The sequence below is a fragment of the Pseudonaja textilis genome, chromosome 9 (assembly GCF_049901715.1).
Source record: "Pseudonaja textilis isolate UNSWEBS1 chromosome 9, rPseTex1.2, whole genome shotgun sequence".
In the NCBI taxonomy this organism is placed as follows: domain Eukaryota; kingdom Metazoa; phylum Chordata; class Lepidosauria; order Squamata; family Elapidae; genus Pseudonaja; species Pseudonaja textilis.
Window position 1 is genome coordinate 2029914 of NC_141998.1, and position 8461 is coordinate 2038374.

The window sequence follows — 8461 nt, forward strand, 5'->3', positions numbered from 1 at the left end:
ACCATCCTCTACGACTTTCCCCTTCGAGTCCAACAAAGTCATTCCTTGAAAATTTGAGAAAAGGTGAAAAATCACAGAATGCCAAGTCTGGCATGTATGGTGGATGTGTTCTGACCCAAACCTTGTTCCAGGTAAACAAACACCAGACAGAGATAAAGGCAAAACCACGCATGCCAGATTCTCTGCGAATTCCGTTCATTCACAGTTAAAAGGCTATTAAAACTAATTTTCTTTGATAAGAAGGAGTCTTGCCAAGGTTGTGCAAGGCTGCCAAGAACACGAGATAAAGATACCAAGAAATATTTCAAACACAAAAAGTCCCCAAACACAAACCAAGATATTCTGAACTTCCACAAGGCTTGAAGTGCAAGAGTTTCTTTGCTTCCTGCAAAGAATCCCGGTCTCTCAGGCTGGCTTTTATCCCTTAAGGGAGGGGCCATTACCTTGCAGCCTTACTCCCGAGTTGCCCGTGCTGCTGCAGCTGCTCTTTCCTATGAGCATCTCTGCGCGCACACGGACTGGGCACAGGCTCCTCGGGGGCCTCTTCCTCGCTTCTGCCAGCCTCCACAATCTCCGAAGGCAGCACTCCACTCCCTGATGGTCCTGGTCCCATCCCTGAATCACACGCAGGCCCCTCATCTGAGTCCTCACTCTCTGAGACCTCAGCCGTTCACGCCACAACAGGATGAGACAAAAGGATAAGATCCAACTTTAACTTTGCTTCTTGGATGGCTCATGGGAGGTGAGACCTAGCATTGTTCAGGGGCAGCAAAATGTTCTTCCAAACAAGGCTTAATCATTAATCATCCTGGAAAGAGTGCCGAGAAGAGCAACCAAGATGAACAACTGAGCTATGTCTAGTAGTCTTAGCTGTCTTCCAGTATTTGAGGGGCTGTTGTAGTGATGTGTAAGTTGCCTTCTCCTCCAAAGCACCTGAGAGCGGGACAAGAAGTAACAAGCGGAAGATCATCAAAGAGTTATCCAATCTATAACGGAGGAGAAACTTCCTGATAATGAGAATAATTAATCAGTGGAACAGCTTGCCTCTAGAAACTGGGGGTGCTCCTTCACTGGAGGTTATTAAGAAGAGATTGGACAGCATTTGTCTGGATTGATTAGGGCCGTGATGGCAAACATATTTCTGAAGTGTCTCTTTCATGTGGTGAACCATGCATTCAGCCGAACCATTAGTGGGTGTATGACAAGGCGCTGAGAGGGCATGTCTTTTAATTTTAGTTTACTTTATTGTCCTTGCACCTCGTAGAACGAAATCAAACACCATCTTCAGTGCACATCATGACCATGAAAATAAACACAGACGCACATCCTTCACCCTCCACACATTGAACCGGAAACCCCTGACACCGCACCAACACTGCACTATACAGCAGAATTCAAAAGAGCTCCTGCCCTGGGATAGAAGCTGGTTTTCAGCCTATTTATTCTGTACCATCTGCCAGGTGGTAATAGTTAAAAAAAGGGGTGCCCAGGATGAGATGGATCTTGTCATGAGATGGATGTCGTACCCTATTTTGTGCTAAGAATCCCTCGAACTGTGTGGCTGTGAATTGAGGCCCATTGTCGGATACTAAGATATCCGGAAGGCCGTGTGTAGCAAATAGTTTCCTTAGGGTTCTTATTACTGCCTCTGTTGTTGTGGATTGCATGATGCTGACTTCCAGCCATTTAGAGTATGCATCCTTTACAATAAGAAATGTGTGTCCCCTGACTGGCCCCGCAAAATCAATATGTATTCTAGACCAGGGTCCCCTGGGTCATTCCCACTCATTTGGGAATGTTTTTTCTCACGAGAGGTTGCCCGGAAGAGCCCCACTGTGCATGCATTTGTGCACCACCACCTGACAGCTGATTGTCAGGTATCTGGCATGCATGCACAGGGGGTGGAGGGGGGTATGCAGGAAATGCGCACGCATGCACAGGGATGCACTGTATGAGGAGATTGTGCGCGCACATGGGCAGAGACGGTGCAAAAGGGGGAATTGCATGCGCATGTGAAGATGCAGCACACGAGGGGGAATTGCACATGCATGCACAGATGCACATGAGGGGTGGAATCGTGTGCGCATGCACAGATTTGCTGTGCATGAGGGGGAATCGCATGCGCAGGGGTGTGGGGCCCCCAGCATGCATTGCCTTCTGGATGCTGGCATGTGAGCGCATGCTGAATTATCAGCACGGGAGCCGAAAAAGGTTGGTGACTGTCATGATATGTACAGAATAACCCTTGAGTAACAAGGATATGCACATGGAAACGTTTATGAGAGTAGTTATGAATAATTATTCAGCCCCACACAGATACACTAAATTGAGTTAAAAGTTTACTCAGGGGTGGGATCCGACAGGGTTAACTACCAGTTAGGTCATTTACGAGGTTCAGTGATTTACGATGTGTTTCTCTGCACGCTGCCGGCGTGTGCCTGTAAATCGTCATCAGCATGCTGCATGCAGAGAAGTAGCCTTTCAAAAAGCCCTTTTTTCCTCCTTTTTAAACTGCAGCTGTGCATCGCAGGGCAGCTGAAGTTGAAAAAAATCAGGAAATAAAGGTCAGGTAAGAGCCCGGGTGGGCAGGTGGGCAAAAACATCAGCAGATATAGAACCGGTTCTATGTCTGCTGCTCTTCAGAGCTACCGGTTCTACAGAGGTGAACAGAACCGGTAGAAACCCACCCTTGAGTTTACTTTAAGAAATGGCACAGTCCAATAAACAGTCCAGGTCATATACGTTTTACAGTCCAAAGAATATCCAATTACAAAAACTTCTTACCGGTTGCCTTTGTCATTTACAGTAAACAAAGATATCAAAGTATAAGCACAACATAAATACAACAGAGAACCTTAGCAACAGAATGTCAGAAATGCAGAATGTCAGAGAGACAGAATGGCAGAGAGGGCAAGCCACGATCTCTAGCTCCCTCTTATGGCAATTCACAATACAATCAACCAATTGGAATCAATGCAGTGATTTTGTCTTAAAGTTACAAACATACATTGTTGGTTTATATATTGCCAACCCAATTAATTGTTGGACAGATTCCTAACAGCCACCAGCGATATAGGGCCTTCTGCTTGAGCAAGGGGTTGGACTAGAAGACCTCTAAGGTCCCTTCTAACCCTAATGTTCTATGTTCTATTGTTTCAAAGTTTTGATGGTTGAGGTGTAGTCATACCAGGTGCAAGGAAATCCATGGGAATAAAACTCTCTGCAACCCCACCCCCCAAATTATAACTTTGAACATTCATGCTGAAGCCTGTGTTTTTAATTTTTTCCCCCTCTGTAGTAAAACTTTATGTTGATATTTCTTGAAATCATGCTTCATTTCTGGATCACAATGAGCCATATTTCATCAGCTATCATGATACCGGAGAGAAAATTTTCACCTCCATTTTAGCGGTGTGAGAACAATTTCATGACAAACTCAACTCTTTTTATTATGCATAGAAACTTTCCAATTTTGAAGAACATCAGTAATGCAAACCACGTGTTCCTGTTCCTGTAAAATACCACGGCTGACTATAACTTCTCTTTGAGCAATTACCGATTATCGTTGACTTCATCAACTCTTCTCATGTGAAACTTTCAGTTGTTGTCATTGTCTTTGATCTTGACTGAGCAACTCAGCTTTTCCTGGCTCGCAATCTTTACGTTTTCGGGCTCAGCAATGCTCAGGACTCATCTCAGCACAGCCATCTAAACAGCCTGTCCTCGGTGGCCAATTTCAATTCAGTCAAAAATTCAATCAGCACATTGCTTAAAGCACAAAGGAAGTGGAAGAACAAGTGCTAGACCAGAGTTTCTAGTGTGTTGGTACTACCATCTAGTGGCAAGTTAAAAGATTGGTGGCCATTACTTTCCATTCAGTTTTCATTTATTTTATTTATTTATTTGATTTGATTTGTCAATCGCTTACAAGATAATAGGTATAAGTATAAACATAATTATGAATACATGAAATGGATACATATAAGAAAAATAAAAAGAAACAATAGGACAGGGACGGTAGGCACGTCGGTGCGCTTATGCACACCCCCCTACAGACCTCTTAGGAAAGGGGTGAGGTCCGTAGTAGACAGTCTAAGGTTAAAGTTTTGGGGGTTTGGGGAAGAAACCACAGAGTCAGGTAGAGGATTCCAGACATTGACCACTCTGTTGCTGAAGTCGTATTTTCTGCAATCAAGTTTGGTGCAGTTTATCTTGAGTTTGTCTCTATAGTGTGCTCTTGTATTGTTCTGGTTGAAGCTGAAGTATTCATTGACAGGTAGGACATTTCAATGTATGATTTTATATACTATACTTAGATCAGACCAAAGGTGGCATAATTCTAGGTTTTCTGGGTCTAGAATTTCAAGTCTGGTGGCATAAGGTATTCTGCAATGAGTAGAGTCATATTTGTTCTGTCTCCTCAGCCACACAACCCTACCTTAGAAAAATTTTAGACCCGTGTGTAGGTGCACAGTACAACCAGACATACATTCCAGTAAAGGATGTGTCATCCAGATTCTACAAAGAGTAGGACAACCTAGGCATTGCTGTCATAACAGAATACTCAATGGAGCAATGACTTTTGCTGGAAGTCTGCCCTGTTGCAGAATGAACTAAGACTGATAGTTGATTATTAAGAGACCAGCCCCTAGGATGCTAAGGAGTAAAAAGTTCTCCCTGATTCTTGATGGTCTTACACCTGCCATATGTAACTATCTTCTAGGGAAATTTGTTTGACTTCTCAGATAAAAGTATAGTTGTAAGTCCCAAAAATGCACCTAGACTTTCTTGTTTTTTGCCTTGAAAATATCTATGGAGATTCTCACTCATCCAGTTGTCTGAAGGCAACTTAGGCTATTGTTTTTTTCCTTGAGGAAGAAGACATTTCACTTCTCATCCAAGAAGCTTCATCAGGTCTGAAGAACTGAACTCCAGAACTGTGTTGTGCATTGTACAGTAAAATACCCCCATAAACTGGATTCATCAGTACATTGGGTCTCTACCCTATCATAGACATACATTTATAGAGGTAGGCAAACTCTCAAGAGTGAAATGCACTGATTAGCCTTTTAATCTACCTGGTTGAGCCAATTGTGCGAATTTTCCTTCACATTACTCATCTAATAAGTTGTACCGACCGTCCACCAGCCATACAGAGACCTCGAAAGTAGTCTGGCTATGCCAAATTGGAGGAGTGAAGGTGCAAAGGGAATGAAATACGGGAAACAGAGTAAGAGGTGCTGACATTTAAAGAGTAAACCCGTGATTCAAAGGTTTTCTATGCAGCAGTCTGTGCAGCCCAAAACAATTGTCGTCTTTTGTGTAAAGGTCACACTCCCTCCCACTTGGATGCCATTCAGCCCCCTCACCCCACCACAGATTTGTCAACTCAGCTCTTTTGGCACAATGCTCCAGGCATTGCGTCACAGAGAGTGAATTTGCTAGGAGAAGGCATATCCACTATCTGTGAAATCAAACCTATTTGGCAACGTGCTCAGTGAATCATCTTCTTCTTCTTCTTCTTCTTCTTCTTCTTCTTCTTCTTCTTCTTCTTCTTCTTCTTCTTCTTCTTCTTCTTCTTCTTCTTCTTCTTCTTCTTCCTCCTCCTCCTCCTCCTCCTCCTCCTCCTCCTTCCCCCTTTCCTCCTCTTCTTCCCTCTTTTCCCTCCATTTCTCCTCCTCCTTGTCATCCTTATTCTCCTCCTCCTCCTCCTCCTCCTCCTCCTCCTCCTCCTCCTCCTCCTCCTCCTCCTCCTCTTCTTCTTCCTCCTCCTCCTCCTCCTCCTCCTCCTCCTCCTCCTCCTCCTCCTCCTCCTTCCCCTTTCCTCCTTCCCTCTTTTCCCTCCATTTCTCCTCCTCCTTGTCATCCTTATTCTCCTCCTCCTCCTCCTCCTCCTCTTCCACCGTCCTCTTTTCCCCTCCATTCCTCCTCCTTGTCCTTATTCTCCTCCTCCTCTTCTTCCTCCCTCCTTTTCTTCCCTCCATTCCTCCCTCCCTCTCCTGATTGCTCTTCATTGTGGACCTGTTGACTTAAAACAGCCCTATGCAGCTTTGCTCTTTCTAGATGTTCTGGGACAGTTCTCAGAATTCCTCAAAGGTGATATGGTGAAGAATGCCGGGGATTTCAAAGCCCAATATTCTTGGAAGACACCACAGAAATCCGAGCGCTCCAAACTCTCTCCAAATTCCTAACTCTTATCCAGTTAAGACTAGATTTTCCTTCCTCCTACAGGTTCTGCCATTGCCACAAGATGGCAATATTTCCATATACAATTTGTTAGAACATTTGCTGAAATTAAAAACCTGGTGGGGTCGGGACGGGACGACTAGGACTACGATATCCGGGCAAAAGTCCAGATGGCCAAGGGCAGAAATAAACAATTAACGCTGTTTAGTCTCGTTCTTCTGCCATCTAGTATTTGTCCAGATCTTCGCAGCCAAGATATGATAGTCTTCTTCTAGAGAGGAAATAACAGGAAACAGAAATATTTCTGAAGAAAGTTTGATGAAATTTTGCATTGACAATGCAGAGGTTAAGCATCAGTTTGCATGCGTAAGGACCACAGTTTCCACATCTGGACTCCCCAAATCCCAAATAACCTCTGGTTGGTAGACAAGAAATTCTATTTAATGGAAGATTTGGTTTCCTGGTGTCCTTCTTTCCTCTTCTGCTTCAGCGCCTTCCCTCTTGCGAGATACAGAATTGAGAGTGGCTTGTCTACAGTCACAAGGGATTCTACACAAGCCCCAATCAGGATCAGATGCTAGGCTGTGAGCAGAGTTTGCAATACTGCACTTCAATCACTGTGCCACCAGGGCTCAATGATGCCAACATGATGCCCACCCACTGCAAGAAACCCAGATGTCTACCGTCAGATCTAAAGTACCACCACAGCCTCAACAAGGGCACACGTAAGGTGAGAGGCCTCTTTACCTGCTGTTTCTGTTCCAGTGTTTCTCAACTTCTGGAATTTTTAAGATATATGGACTTCCAGAATTTCCAGCCAGGCTTTCTCTAATGTGATCTATGTCAGCAACGCCCCTCACCAGGATGATAACAATTCTCCAAAAAGGTTTGTTTATAAATTGCCCTTAATACTTTAGAGGGCCCGGAGGATACCACCCCAAACAATCAGGCAGGTCCTAGCAGCCAAGAAGGTTCATGTTTTAGAACTTGATGTCAGGATTCCAGCAATCGCCCTAATTCAATCATGATTCTCAAGCCAAACTTCAAAAAAATTCAAAGGATTTATTAGAGGCGACATACTAGCACTGCCCTGTATGAAGCCAACTCTGGCATACGTAATTTACCGTCCCCTGTGACTCTGTTTCCCCTCTCCTCTCTGGGTGTCTCATAAACCAGATTCTCCAGTTGAGCACGTTCATGGGCTGGGTGTCATCATTCACATTCTCCAATTAAATATATATGCGGGCAAAAGCTCTGGTAGTTTAATTACAACCTTTTAAAGATAAGAGTTGGAATGTTATTTTTATTTATTTGATTTGTCAATCGCTTACAAGGTAATTGATATAAGTACAAACATCAGTAAGAATACAGGAAATAGATACAAATAAATGGGGACAATAGGACAGGGACGGTAGGCACAATGGTGCATTTATGCACGACGATGATGATGATGTACTTTTGCTTACAAACTCTTCCAGATTTCCTTCCTCCCCACCCCCACTCCCTTTATGGCAACTACTACAACAGGCATAGGAATGTTTCATGAGTTGACACTTGACCAGAGGTGGGATTCAATTTTTTTTAACAACCGGTTCTGTGGGCGTGGCTTAGTTGGTGGGCGTGGCTTGGTGGTCATGTGACTGGGTGGACATGGCTTGGTGGTCATGTTATTGGCTGGGCGTGGGCAACTCAATATCACTCACATCGAGGCACGCATCTCCTCGCCTGGCCTCTCATGACTGTGGGGATGCTGCAACAGTCATAAGTGTGAAAAATGGTCATAAGTCACTTTTTTCAGTGCTATTGTAACTTTGAATGGTCACTCCACACAAGCAAAGTACCAGCAAAGGAGGGTGGAAAAACTCCAGAGAGGATCCAGGGACAGGAAGTCTAGTCTTGCCAAGAATGTACTAAGGGTTAACAGAGAGGCAGTTTCTGTAAGCAACACCAGAATGTTTCCTTCCTGCCTTCCTTACAGGATTAGCCCTGTAATTTCTTCGAACAACCGCTTCTCCGAACTGCTTAGAATGTTAACAAGTGGTCCTAGCGAATAGTTGCAAACTGGTAGAATCCCACCCCTGCACTTGACTCATACGGAAGCTGGAGAAAAAAATTGTCAATTTTATACTGGGTTTCCCACATGTCCCGGCCCTTTGGCATTCATGCCTCAGTTCTGCAGAAATCAATATTTGTACTTCAATTCATTGGAGAGGAAGAGATTACAAGAGAGTAAGCAAGCACACACTGGGAAACAAACATGGAAAAGAATGTGTTT